Raw genomic sequence first — 15,741 nt, 5'->3', positions numbered from 1 at the left:
CAAACTCTCTCATTCTCTGAGGGGATTCTCTCGCTCACGGGTTCTCTCTCGCTCCGGGCTCTCTCTGTAACTGCTGGATGGAACTTCCATGGAGATCTCGAAACCCTAGCCTTGGGCAACGTCGATAGAAATCCACCATTCCTCGGGGCAAAATGCCCGCCTCGCGTGCCGTCCACCAGAGGAAGCTTCCGCCTCTGTCTCCAGTGTTTCTCCGTCAAGCGAGTTGAAGGCTAGAGTTTTCTCTCATTAGCGAAGATCGGAGATCGAAGGCCGGCAGTCAAGGATTGCGAGAGAAGTTCAGTTTCGTTCTCGTTCTACCGGTTCTCACTCGGCAGATTCCCCTTTTTCTCTCAATCACTTGCTCTCTGGAAGTCGATCGAAGATAGGATTGCTCGATCAAAGGAGATTTTCTCTCAGTTCTGGCTCTCGCTCTCTCTCTGGAGTTCGATCGGTGACTCTCTCGATCGGGGATTCTCTCGCCGGATCGGTGTCTCTCCCTCTCAATTGCTCTCTCGCGCGCCGGATCTGACTCGTTGGGCGGTCGGTCGAGGAGCTCAAGTACAGGGCTTAGATTCGTGTCGACAACGATGGCATTGACGATTCTGGGATATACATTCTTCAATCCCATCACTCGACATCTACACTTTCGAGGTACGTGTTTCTGTGCTCTGTTTGAACGATTCTGATGGCATAGATTAGGATGTGCTTAGATAGCATGATCGACCTAAAATAAGCTTGCTCTGATGTTGTTGTGATGGAAATAAAAGTGAATTGTCGATTCATATTCTTGTATAAACTCCTTGATGGAAATGCATATCACATGTTTGGGGAAATGCCGAGTAAAATCTACGCTTTTGTTCTTAGTCCTCTATGTGTTTCTGGGTTCATAGTTTGTCAGATAAGTTCTGATAGATGTCTACCGCCTCCTTTTGCTTTGTATGTTTTTGTTTCAACGTCTTTTGTGCGCATGCTATGCCTCTGCGTAACTGGTTCACAGCTGTCAAAGTTGAAGGTTGGTGGTATTCGTGGCCATGAATGGCATTCGCATGGTAGGCAAGCTGCAATTTTTTGATTTGGTTGTGTGTATCCCCAATCGTGATTTGTTCATTTCTTTTTGTGCCTCTTTCGATTTGATTTGTGTAAATGAGGTGTATATGTAATGCATGAATGTTATATAGTCTCAATGTAAGACATGAAGAACCAGCATTGTTTGTATCACTGTGCTTGCTGCTATCTATGATTGTCTAAGCTCGCCACGAATATAGTCACCTTGTTGTGTTTGTACCGATGTGTGATGAGCCGTGTTGTGAATTGTGTCAATTCTTTGTGTGTTTGCTGTTTTGACTTACTGCAACTTTCTGTTTTGGCTAAAATAAGGTGTTAGATAAGTGCTCTGCTGATAAGTGACAAAAAAGTCTGTGAGTGGAGGTTCTGTTTTGAGTATATTTTTGCTCTATCGTAGTTTAATTTCTTTTTCTCTCTGTTTCTATCTCTTGGATTGTTCTCTGCGGCTCGATCGCTTTATCTTGTCATGATCTGTCGCATTTTTTCTCTCGGCCCTATCTTTGGTTCGATTGGATAACATCTTCGCTATTGGCCTATTTGTATCTACTATACCAACATTTAGAAGAATCATCAGACATCAGTCAACAGAACAATTCTCTGGGCTGCCTCATGTATATACTCTCTTGAACTGTTTGCTTTGCACATGGTATGGCACGTTGCTAATATCGAGTAATAACATGCTGATCATGATGGTGAACTCCACGAATGTATTTTTTAGTTAGCAATACATAGCTCTCTATGCGACATACATAGGTAAACAGAAAAAGGTCGCTGGCCCTTTCGCATCTGACCTTTCCTGATGAAGATACTCTGGCATCAGATTTTAATGATCATAACTTTTGATTTAGTCTGCCATTCATATTGTGTTTGAATGCTTTTTAAGCAAATGATGATGTTGGGATTGCTCTCGGCTGTTCTTGGCAGTTTTGCAATTGTAGTAGTTACGAGCTTACATATACTGGATGCTGACCATGTCTTGATATCCCATGATTGGGTGTGCATTTGATTCCAACTTGAGGTTAGTTTGATTATGGATTGATGTCATTCTGATCAAGTAAACTCATACGTGTTTGTGAGAATATATGGCTTCAATTTCATGGCAATTTGTCATCAAACAATCGCAATTTGCAGTTTCGTATGCTCTGTTACCATTCCGATTGCATGCTGGAAGTTGTGAATTAAGTACAGATTAGATGAATTCTGTCTTAGCTTGGTTCTGTTTTGCTGTTTTGCTGCTCTGTTCCATATGGGTTATGTTGTTGTGAGTCCTTTTGTCTACCTCCTCATGTGGTACATGAATGTGCACTTTGTAATGTGTTCTTTTGATGAAGTTCTGCTAATTTCAATCTGTAGAACTTCATTTCAATTTGTAGACATTGTGATTGTGTCAACATGTGGGCATGTCTGGATAGATTTTGCTTCTTTCTTGATATTTTGTAATGGGTACCGAGAGCTCTTGGATTTGGTCAGCATTTATTGGATTCAACAATTGTTAAAAAATGGAGCTACAGTTTGTAAATGAAGTGTTCTGTTTTCATGCCTTTAATGACTTGTGCTGTTTGTCATTTTCACATGATTTTTTGTGATTAGATTCTAAATTGATGCCTAAATAAAAGTTGTTTATTAGGTTCCAATCTATATCAAATAAAAAATTTGCGATAATTGAAGATCATTTACCCAGGTCGATTATGTCTAGAATATCCCTGACCTTGTTTGAAATTTTGCTGTTCTGATTGATTCTCTGTTTCGAATGACCTTTTGTGCAAATGACCTGATACGAGCTGGTTGCCGTGGTTTTCTGTGTTTGATGCCTTCATGAGAGCTGAAGATGGTTTGTCTAGCTTTCCAACGAGCTATAATACACCCTGATCTAATATCATTAGCCACATGAAATCTTCTTTGAAAGTCTACTCCAGAATCTGGAAAATTGTTCTGGTCTGTGCGGTTGTTTTCTGTTACTGATCTGACCTCCTTACTAAATGTCTTCGTTTGAGCTAAAAAAATGATTTCAATTGTGTTCGTGACCTTATAAGGATTCATAGGAGACTTCTCAAGCTTTCTAATGACATATTATATGCATGATTTGGTTGTCATTTGCCTAGTCAAATGAATGTTACTGCATCAATGATTCTAGAAATTTGTAGATCCTCAAGACTTAGTTTTTGCTATGGCAAATTTGAGGTCATAAACTTCGAAATCTTGAGTTGACATGTTCTGGACAATTGATCTGCATTTGATAAGCTTCAATTTGATACATTAAAGGGCTCAAATGGAAGTCATTTGTTAGCTCAAATCCATCTCGGAAGTTTGTGCACTGTGCTGGAAATCTAATTTGAGATACTGCTGTCATGATTGTTGGACATGCTTGATGTTTGATGATTTTATATTGAATTTTGTGCTTGGATTCGAAGGTCCTAAGCTACAACATATGATTCTTTTAGATCTTTTGGACTTGATTTGATTAGGGAGATGCTGTCTTTTCTGTGGCTAGTTGTTGTTAGTCTTGAAGTGAGATAGTAGATGCATCTAATTGCCTTCAATATGTTGTAGAATGCATACATTACATATTGCTATGCTCTATTCCGGATTGACTTGTTCATTTTTTTAGATTTTTAGAAATTCATGTATTAAGAATCTTGAGATGCTTCCTCATGAAATTTATTCCTCATATGCTGATTCATCTACCATAAAGATTGTAGGATGAGATAACCATTGAATGTGCATTTATTGTGCCTATATTGAATGACCAATTTCTATGATGGATGATTTGGTCGATGTATGTGCATGCTTTCTTGAATCTTTTAGAATATGATGCATACTAAATTTGATGATATGTAGCATGTCTCATTTGAAGGTCATCTACTATGTAAAAACCATGCATCAAGTCGATATACCACAACTAAAATTGTCATGCATTTTGTTTCTTAGTTCCAAGTCACTTTGCAATGTTAATGACTTGTGTGACTTCTTTGCATTCTGATTTAGGGTTAAATGTTTACCCAAACCTTTTTCGCATACAACCTTATGTCATGTGCAAGTTTCACATTTTTGTACATTGTCTAGGTGGTCTTACGAACCTTTAAACATGCATTGTATTTTGTCCTATTTGTGACTTGAATTTGCTAGATTCATATTCATGTCTAATGCCTATGTTCACACGTTATAATAATGATTTCTATGCGTTGTCTTAGTCATATAAGATGAGGCAAGGGATCCTTGTTTCTTAGATTAGGTTTAGATTAGGACCTTCAAAATGGAGAATGCGTGAAGATGGTGGAGGTCGATGTCCATTCCGACCATTTTCATGTAATGCTCATTTTCCCAACATATGTCTCGGACTCCATGCATTATATAAAACCTGACGAGTTGTAGGTTTCCTTTCTTTCCCAATTGTTCCCGCTTTTATATTTTTAGAATTGCATGATTAGGTTTAATTGTTTTTCTTGATTGTTTACTTCATGTTCTGCAATTTCATTTTCATTATTTGATTTCCTTTCATTTCTTAGGAATAGAATAGAATGAAAGTAATCCACCACGCATGATCATTTAGTATAGAATTGACGATCCTGAAAATATAAAAAGAAATGCATGAAAATGTTAGGAAAAACACAACATACTGTTTAGGTACCAAAAGGGCGCTAATAGCAATATTAGCGTAACATAAGTCCCCGAACCTAGATATCTGGTTGCGTAGGAATCGAGGAACACTCCCGACCCTCGATTGGGTTTCTAGCCGACCCCCAAAGTTGAGGCTAGTGGCGACTCGTATATTTTTTAGGTTGTTAAATACCTAGATCGTATAAATAAATCCGCTGTCACGCGGGTACGAGCTTGGGAGAGCTCGTGATCTCGTGAGGAAACTCTCATGATCAAGTATCCCTAAACCCGACCTTTCCCACGTTGGATACTTTTCGAGGGGACGGCGAGATCTGGGTCGCAACAGGCTTGGCTACTCCGCTGGGGACTGGTTACTAGGTTAAGAGGACTTGAAGCCGTTTAAAAATGGTTGTTGTGTTTTAACTAACATGTCTTATGTAGGATAGCCTGCATGTCAAAGTCGCGTGGAAAATCAGGTTAGTCGCTAATCTTGTGTTAAATGGTTTTGTAGGTGGGAGTTATAAGGAGAGGCGTGCTTGTAAACCCTTTGTTTTGCAGGTGGTGTAAGGATGAATGAATGTATGTGGGTTTATATTGAAGTGCTGGATGTTTAAATTTAAATGCATGTTTACCAGCATTAGCACGACACCGCACACACAACCGCGGTCTAAAACCCCGATCGCTCAGTCTAGGACCTTAGGAGGGTTTATGGGTGGAATCTGCGAGTGGATGCTTGTGGTAATCCATTACTTACATAAATCCGCTCATCCTAACCGATAAAGATAGCACTGACCGACGATAGTAGCGGTGGGTAAACTATTTTTATCCTTTGGGATGAGGACCTTGAGCCTTTAGCACCCTCACCTTAGGCGTCAAAACCTCTCAGTTTCATGCGACATGTGACTTGTGTTTGCCATGTGTTTTGTGGATAAGTGATTGTTCCTTTTTTATCGTCCTTATCTTTTTACTTTCCATATTTCAATTATGTGTTTTATATTCCAACGACGATATGTTTAATCATGAGTGCCCCTTTAGGTTTAGGTTTAGATGGGTAAACTCGAAGTGGATGTGATCCCATGCTTGGGAGTCTCAAGACTATTGGTGAATCTCGACCCAAGACATCAAGACTGTGGAAAAATTCCCGAGCCTCAGGGATTTCAGGGAGCTCATATTAAGGAACAAGAAGACGATGTCCTGATCGATGAGGAATGCTTGGCCCATGAAAACAAGCGTCTCCGCACGATCTCGCCTAGTACTTAGGTTTTCATTTCATATGCGTTTCTTGTAAAATGATTTCCTTTGTATTTCCCTCCTTTCTATCAAGGTTTCCCTGTATTCATTTTTCATATCCCTTGTAAAATCGAACTACTTTGTAAGCTTCAAAAAAGCAAGATTATGTTTCCCTTGTAATTGTTCGATGAAATGAATAAAATTCATGAACATTTTCATGTAATTTCTAGAAAATGGACATTCTGATTAAATATTTGTCGTCGTTCCTTTTCAATTGTATAATTTCTTTTGAATAAATTTTGACAAGAGGAGGTTATATGATACTGGGATCATAGACACTTCTTATCATTATTTCATCTCAAGAAAATATAAAATTGACTAGGATTTGTACTCTAATGGTTTCTTTTGATTGGTACTAATTCGAGTCATTTTCTTTTACAGGAGGTTTTGAAAAAACGACTAAACAAAGATTTGTTATACGAACTCGCCGCCAAACATAGATGAAAAACGAAGATACCCGGGCCCGTGTCATTAATATGGAGAATCAAATGGCGCATATAATGGCGTTGTTGGCTGACCTATCCAACCAAGTCAAGAAATTAACATCTATAGTTTTTGCTTCTCCTACCATGAATCTTCCTACCACTCATACACCTGCCATGGAGATAGGGGGTTCTTCTCGAAATTTTGAGCGCAAAAGAAAAGCTCCTCAAAGGCAATTCACTCCGTTGCCTAGACCAATGTCTCAACTACTTCCAATGCTGATCGAAAATCATCTTGTGGCAAAAGAGACCCCGAGAGATAATCCGCCAAAGTTTGTCGGGTTCGACTTTAATAAGACGTGTGATTATCATATGGGAGAGAGAGGTCATCATGTGGACAACTGTCTGGTGCTCCGTTCTAAGGTCCAGAATTTGCTGGATAAAAAGCTGCTCACCTTTAAAGACTCAGCACCGAATGTCCAACAAAATCTTCTTCCAAAGCATTCTAAAGAGGTCAACATGATTTATGGGGATGACGAAAAAGATATACCCCTAATGGAAATCCAAAAGATGGAGCAAATCACACCATTTGCTTATCGCCAGTTGAAAGACGACATCACTTGTAATAAAGAAGACCTTACTTCAATTTTGCCAAAAGATAAAGAGGTCTACTCCTGTGACGGGGATGGGGATGAATATAAAACTTCTCATTTGGATAGTGAGTTCATAAAGAAAGCTTGCGAAAGAGGTGAAGTGGTGGACACCTGGGGACAACCAAGAGGGAAATACGACTTTATGGTCAAGTATATTCCTCCTCCAAGTTATTTTCAAAATCCCGAAGACATTGTCCCTAGTGGATGGGGAAATGAATTCAAGGATGAATTCACGGCTATGATTGAGCTGTTGTGATTGATTTGACCAAAAGAAAATCTCATGTGGGAGTGATACAACGATAAAGGCGTCATTGAAATCGGCTCATCGATTGACAATTTTGGAACCATGAAGATCTCAAGCGCGGGTTTTGGACCTGTTGTGATTGAATTGCCACCAGAAGTTGGTGAGTGTCCTAACACTAAGATGACTCCCACTTATGACACTAAGGCGGTCCCTTGGAATTATAATACAAATGAAATCGACGCCGTCATCCGATTGGGTCGAATCTACTCACCACGTGAAGGTGAGGAAAATAAGGCCATAACTGATGAGGAAGCTGAACAACTCCTCAAAACACTCAAGACAAGTGAAGCTGAAGTGATTGATCAATTGCGCAAGATGCCTGCGCAAATTTCTCTATTGGAGCTTTTCAAGACCTTTGAAAAACATAGAAATGCTCTCATCAAAATTTTAAATGAAGTTCATGTACCTGAGGCCATTGGAGAAGTACAGTTGGAGGAGTTTGTGGGTGCAATACTTCTAAGAGATCAAATTACTTTCTCTGAGAGAGACCTCCCTCCTGAGGGCCAAGCACACACTAAGGCGTTATGTGTCCGCTCAACATTTTGAGACAAAGATTTCGAAGGTCCTGATCGATAATGGCTCTGCCTTGAACATTTGCCCTTTATCCACCCTTCAAAAATTAGGGATAGGAATGGAAAATGTCTCTTCTCCAACAATTCATGTTCGAGCGTTTGATGGGATGAAGAGAGAAACAATAGGAGAAATCAATTTACCACTGATGATTTGCCCTATTACCATGACTTAAAAATTTCAAGTACTGGATATCCCAAGCAATTTTAGCTTGCTATTGGGACGACCTTGGATCCATGCTGCAGGGATCATTCCTTCTAGTCTTCATCAGATGATGAAACTGCCCATTGATGGAAAGATTGTGACCATCCGACGTGAAAGAGATGTGGAGACTTTCCATAACACGGCCATACATTTCATTGAGCCTGAGCTCAAGGGGGAATCGAGCTATCACTTGTTTGAGATGGTGTCTGTCACTCATGTGCCTGTTGGGTCGATTATTAGGAAGCCTCGATTCTCATAAGCCTCCCTGATGGCAAGTAGAGAATTGCTCAAAAATGGTTTTGCTATGGGGAAAGGTTTGGGTAAGTCAGCCCAAGGCATTATAAATCCTATTAAGGTGGTCAAAATCAACAAGCGTGAAGGCCTGGGTTATTAAGGCGACCGTAAGGGTCAAGGTAATCGCAAAGGCCCAAACATCAAAGGTAAAAGCTACCAGTGTCTCTTGCCTCCACCTTTGAAAGATTTCTTTCCTGGACCATCGAAGCTCTTGCAAGAAGGAAAGGCCAATGTCTATCACTTTGCTGATTTGTTTGAAGATGGTCTGGTTGGCACTATTGGTAAAGATGAAGAGCCTACAGTTCTCACTATGTGAGGGATGTTTCTAGTTCTTGCATTTATTTTTTAGTTGTATTCCATTCATTTCTCCCTTGCGAGGGAATTCTATTCATTTCTCCCCTGCGAGGGAATTTCATTCATTTCTCCCCTGCGAGGAAATTCAGTTCATTTCATTCGTTTGTGCTTGTAATAATCTGGATCATAAACTTTCTAGATCCAAGATGATATAAGTTGTAATGCAATTTTCGCATATCAATAAAACTCATGTTTTGTTAATAGACGTGTGAGGCCCAAATCAGTCCTATGATGATGCTTTGAGGCCTGAGCCTCCACACGATCTATAGTTTCAAAATGTTTTAGTGGAACGATGACGTCCAATGACATGGGGGCTAGTTCCCAATAAATTTTTCAAAAAAGCAACTTGAATTTGAAAAAAAAAATTTCATGTCATTTACATTCATTACATTCATCCATATGTATATATACTAACCATTTTTCGATTGCATCTCAAGCATGGCATTTCACATCATGATAGTCATTTGCATGGCTCGGATTCGCATTCAAAAGATTTTGACGAACCCGATTATTCCAACTCAGAGAATGAAGATGATCCTCGAGGTATTGAAAAAGAATAGCTCAGACATGAAGAGTCCAAACCTCCTATCACCAAATAGCCAGTCACTCTAAATTTAGGAGATTCAGATAACCCTAAAGAAACCAAGATTGGGGCAGGTCTCTCTCAAGCGGATGCCAATGGATTCATTGGGCTCCTGAAAGAAATATATGAAGGAGAGTATGGCACTCATATGAACGGTCATCTTTTGGCCAGAAAAATCATGAGGCTCGGTTACTATTGGTTGATCATGGAAGCGGATTGTATTCAGCATATGAGATGCCGTCATCAATGCCAAGTCTATGGAGACAAAATCAATGCTCCTCCTAATGAGCTACATCAAATGTCCGAGTCCTGGCCAATTTTCAATGTGGGGCATCGACATCATCGGACCAATTAATCCTAAAGCGTCGAATGGACACCGTTTTATCTTAGTAGCCATTGGCTAATTCACCAAATGGATTGAAGCCAATTCTTATGCCTATGTTACTGCAAAGAGTGGCAAAATTCATCTGTCGTGATATCATCACTCGATATGGAGTTCCTGAAGCGATCATCACAGATAATGGATCAAACTTGAACAATAAAATGGTGGATGATTTACTTGGAGAATTCCACATTCGCCATTTGAATTCTTCTCCTTACCGCCCACAAATGAATGGAGTTGTGGAAACGGCAAATAAGAACATCAAGAAGATTTTAGCCAAAACAGTGGAAAATTATCATGATTGGCATGATCGGTTGCCATATTCTTTGTTTGCTTATCGAATTTCAATTCGTACTTCGACTAGGGCAACACCGTTCTCATTGGTTTATGGGATGGAAGCTGTATTACCCGTGGAAGTGGAAATTCCTTCACTGAGGGTACTTTCTCAAATCAAGCTCTCTGAAGCTGAATGGGTTCAACAAAGATTTGAACAACTTAATATGATTGATGAAAAGAGGGTAAAAGCCTTATGCCATGGACAAAGCTATCATAAGAGAGTAGCTAGGTCATTTAATCGCAAGGTTAAACCAAGACATTTTGAGATCAACGATCTTGTCTTGAGGAAGGTTTTACCTATCATTCCAGATCCTCGTGGGAAGTTTACTCCAAACTATGAAGGTCCATATATTGTAAAGAAAGTGCTACCTGGTGGGGCACTAATCCTTGTAGAAATGGATGGTCATGAATTGCCAAGACTGTAAATGCTGATCTTTGTCAAGAAGTATTATCCATGAATAAAGTGAAAGGCCTTTGAGCCATTTTTGGATTGAATCGAGCCATTTTAGGATGTTTACATCATGCATTGCATGCATACATATTGCATCTGCATGTTTGTTCATTTTGCAGGATCTCTGACGAAGATTCTACCTGTCCGCAAGAGGTTCATCTCAAGAGTGCAAAACTTTCAAAAGTGTCCATTCTTCTTTAGAACTTAGAAGTGACCTTATCCTTTAGAATGCCAAAAGAGTCGGTTAGAACTCTAGAAGTATAGTTAGAACTCTAGAAATGAACCCATGTCTTAAGCAAAGCTTGTTCTGTCTACAAATTTTGTCCAATCTTACTTCCAAAAAAATCTCCCAAGTAGGGTCAAGGGAACATGTCATTTCAGACAAAATGTCATAAGATTTTCATTTCCCCAAGGAGCTGAATTTAACCAAAGTGTGCTTTGGAAAACCGAAAAGGATTGTTAAATATGCCAGGTGGTAGTGCCTAAAATGATGAGAGGCAACCCCTTTACCAAACACGTCCTCATACACTCTTTGAGAGAATTGAGTGGAAAGAACCATGTCTTAGGGCATAGGATTCATTCATAGTGAATACATGATTTGAAATGATAAAGGCATTTCATTTCTCAATCCTAAACACTATTGATATCCCTTGCAAGCCACTTTGAGCCAAATATGGAGCATTTCAAAGTAACCCTGTCAAGAACAACCCCACATTGGGGCAAAATAGGGGGTCTTGGTTGAAAATTATGGAGCAAAAGATTAAGAAAGATTTTATTGCTTTCACTTGCATTAATCTTCTTGTGCTAGCTTCAGGTGATTTCTTGTTGAAACTCGAAGCATCCCAAAGTGACGAAGAGCATTCCGTTCTCTACCACAAACACAATTATCCCTTGCTTAGCCAATTTGAGCCTTATGCAATTCTTCATAACCCCGGGTGATGATTATCTCCCCACACTTTGGGGCAAGGCACATGATTTACCAACAAAATTGAGAATATTGGTAATGTTTGTAAATGCCACTCGAGAGTCCCAGATACTCAAACGAGGATGAAAACTAGGGGGCATGAAAAAGCAGTGTGCCTGGTAAAAGTAAGGCCAATGCCCATGAAAAAAAATGCAAAGAAAAGCAAGAATGCAAAAAAGAGCGAAATCCATGATCATGCAAAAGATCATTCATTGAAAAACAAAAGAAATATCTTGCAAGAGAAAACATGTATTGCAAGCGATGTCATTAGAACAAAGAGCGAAGCTCTCATGTCTCAAGACAAATTACCAAAAGGACTCTCGAGATAGGTTAAATTTCAAGAATCGAATTTTTGAGAAGTCGTGTAATGGTAATGATGCCAAGATAATCACTCACTTTTTAACCCTTTGATATCTGAAAGTTTTTCAAGCCTTTCTAAGCCTCACCCAAACCAACACTACAACCCTTATCCGAAGTCTCTTCCGATTGGGATGGTTCGAGTTGAAATGAGAATATCACATAGGAGCTACCGCTAGAAGGAGTGGAAGCAATCCTATCTTATCTTATCTTCAAGGTTCTTGACTTGTAAACCTGATGAATATATTGATTGAATATTCATTTCTTGGCCTCAAAGTGCATACCCTTTGTGTAAGCCCATGACCAAGCCATCATTACGGTCCATTTAAAAGACCTTTTGATCAATGGATTGTATTCACTGTGAACGTTTCCAAAAACCTTAGACATAGGTTGAGTGAGATTTATCCAGTGAGATTTAAACAGTTTTCCCATATCAATGGTTGGGAACAAAAGCCCTTTTTGAGAGCTAGTGTGAAAGACCTATTCTGATTAGGATATTTCCACCTGACATATTTGATTTAACCCTTAAATGGTTAATCAGATCCCATTTTGTTAAAATCTTCTCTGAAAGGATTTGACAATCAATGTTATTTTGCAAGATTGGTTCTCCAACAATTTTGAAACTAATAACCGGTCGAAAAGACCTTCCTCTCAGTCGAAACCCATTCGTATACCCGGTCGAAACCCGTTCGTATACGGTGAGACCTTCCTCTTAGTCGAAACCCGTTTGTATACGGTGAGACTATCATACCCGGTCGAAACCCGTTCGTATACGGTGAGACCTTCCTCTCAGTCGAAACCCGTTTGTATACGGTGAGACTATCATACCCGGTCGAAACCCGTTCGTATACGGTGAGACTTTTCTCTCGGTCGAAACCCATTTGTATATGGTGAGACCTTCCTCTTAGTCGAAACCCGTTCGTATACGGTGAGACTTTTCTCTCGGTCGAAACCCGTTTGTATACGGTGCGACTATTATACCCAGTCGGAAAGACCTTTCTCTCGGTCGAAACCCATTTGTATATGGTGAGACCTTCCTCTTAGTCGAAACCCGTTCGTATACGGTGAGACTTTTCTCTCGGTCGAAACCCATTTGTATATGGTGAGACATTCCTCTCAGTCGAAACCCGTTTGTATACGGTGAGACTATTATACCCGGTCGGAAAGACCTTTCTCTCGGTCGAAGCCCGTTATAACACGGTAAGACCCTTTTCCCAGTCAAAGCCCGTTATTACACAATAAGACCCTTCTCCCAGTTTAAATCACACAGTTCTAGGTCAACTTAAAACCTTGTCCCCAAGTTCTAGGTCAACTTAAAACCTTGTCCACAGTTTTAGGTCAACTTAAAACCTTGTCCCCAAGTTCTAGGTCAACTTAAAACCTTGTCCACAGTTCTAGGTCATCCTTAAACCATTCATTTTCCATTTAGTGATTTCATTTTGTTCATTCCATTCCACAAGAAAGAGAAATGAAGACAGAGTGAATAAACCCCAATATGAGTTCAGATACCATGATGAGCAAAGGTAAGTATCAGGTACGTCCCTAACCAACCATCATTGCTTTTGTCAAATTCTATTTTCCAAAGTCGAGTTGACTAAAAATTTCAAGTATCAATTTTGTCTTTGAGTGGAACCTCTTCGAGCTCCCACCCAAGGAGGGGCAGCATCGTCTTTTTGAGCAATCATAAATGCTTCCCCTTCAATCTCAAAACGACAACAGGGAATACTTTTACGATTACTTTTACGCAATTGAATTTCTCTTGAATTCAATTCATCAGGCGATGCACCACTCCCACTAGGTCTTGTGTGTTGAGGTAAATCTTCATTTCCCTCTACAACATCAGTGGGTGTGTTATCAGGATCTTTCATCTCATATAATTGGAAGTCCTTATCAATCTCACCTCTACTAGGAAAATCGTTCTCCAAGAACGTGACATCTCGTGACTCCATTTCGGTCACACTTCCATCAACTTGTTCACCTATGAACACGTACTCTCTGGAGTGTTCGAAATATCTTATAAAGATATATTTCTTTCCTCTATGACCTAATTTGCCATGTTTATGGGAAGAATCATGAACATAAGCTGCACATCCCCATGGACGTAGACTACTCAAGTCTGGTTTCTTACCAGTCCATAATTCATAAGGGGTGGAAATGACTTTTGAGGGCATACGGTTAAGTATATAGGCAGCAGTCAATAACGCATCTCCCCAATAGGAGATAGGTAAATTTGCTTGCGCCATCATAGACCTAACCATTTCCAATATGGTTTTATTCCTTCTCTCAGCTACCCCATTTTGTTGTGGAGTACCAGGAATAATCAATTTTCATCACAAAGAGTCTTGAATTGCTCCGATAAATACTCACGTCCACGATCGGTTCTCAATGCCTTTATTGTTTTAACTGATTCTTTACCATTGCTATATATCGTCTAAAGCAGTCTAATGCTTCTAACTTATGGGAGATCAGAAAGACATAACCGAAACGTGTGAAGTCATCTATGAAAGTGATGAAATATGAGGCTCCATGCCTCGCCCTCACATTCAAAGGACCACAAATGTCAAAATGTATAAGATGCAATGGAAATTCAGCTCTAGTCCCTTTACCGAATGGTTTTCTAGTTGTTTTTCCCGCCAAACAATGTTCACATACGGATAGACTAACATTAGTGAGTGACCCTAAAAGACATTTTCTAGCTAATCTTTGCATTATTTGCAATCCAATGTGACCTAATCTAGTATGCCAAGTACTTGCATCAATCTCAACATTATTAGAAGACGCAATTAAAGAAAAACAACCATTGACATTAACATTGTACTGATCATAGTCAAGGTCTAACACCATAAAACCATTCGATACATGACCTGAACCATAATAAACTGTTCCATACAAAATGTCAACACAATCACCATGGAAATTCAATACATAACCTAAGCTAAGAAGAACAACTACAGAGACCAAGTTTCGTTGAATATCTGGAGCATAAAGGACATCATGTAGGAATAGATTTCGACCACCACGTACGATTAATTTACATGTGCCGATACCCTTCACTTCAACTCTTGAGTTATTCCCAACATATATCCATCTTCTTCCATGCGGTATTTGTGATACTCCACAAATGCTTCTCGGTCTCTAGCTACATGGTTTGTTGCTCCTAAGTCTGATCCACATTGGATGAGATTCAGCAAGCATTACAAGTACTAGAAACAAAAGCATTACTCAAATTAATTGAGTAATAGGGTACCTTTTTCGGCTCAGTGCATTCACGAGCAAAGTGACCCATCTTGCCACAATTGTAGCACTCCATCTTGGCATTGTCTTTCTTCCCACCACGCTTCTTGCGTCGGAAGGTCTTAGCCCTCTTGGATCCCTGATCAGTCATATTCCCTTTGTTGTTGAACTAAAGATTCCTCTTGCGCTTGAAGCCCGAAGCTTTGCGCGAACTCGATTCAACAACATAAGCATGGGTAGAGGATCTCGCAGCCTCTAGACGCTCATCCTCTAATTCCAAATGATACACAATATCATCAAAAGTGACAATGTTCTTATTATGCGTCATATTGATCTTCATATGCTCCCAATTATCAGGAAGAGACTTTATAACAGCCTGAACTTGTTGTTCATTAGTAAGGGAGTGACCTGCCGACTTCAGCTCACGAATCATGTTTGACATCTCCCGAAGATGCTGCCTCATCGTTACATTTGAGCGTTTTCGGAATGTGTCAAACTTGATGGTGAGTCTCCTCAACTTAGTGGCAGATGTACCTCCAAACTTATCTTTCAGGGCAACCCACATAGCTTGAGCATTGTCATAACTCTCAAACCCACACATGAGATCATCCTGCATACAGCTCGGAACGTGATGCGAGCAATGCTATTTTCTTTTCCAAACTTGATAAGCTTCCAGATCTC

This window comes from Eucalyptus grandis, chromosome 2, assembly GCF_016545825.1.
Source record: "Eucalyptus grandis isolate ANBG69807.140 chromosome 2, ASM1654582v1, whole genome shotgun sequence".
In the NCBI taxonomy this organism is placed as follows: Eukaryota; Viridiplantae; Streptophyta; class Magnoliopsida; order Myrtales; family Myrtaceae; genus Eucalyptus; species Eucalyptus grandis.
The sequence above is the reverse complement of the archived record's forward strand: the minus strand, read 5'-3'. Positions refer to the sequence as shown.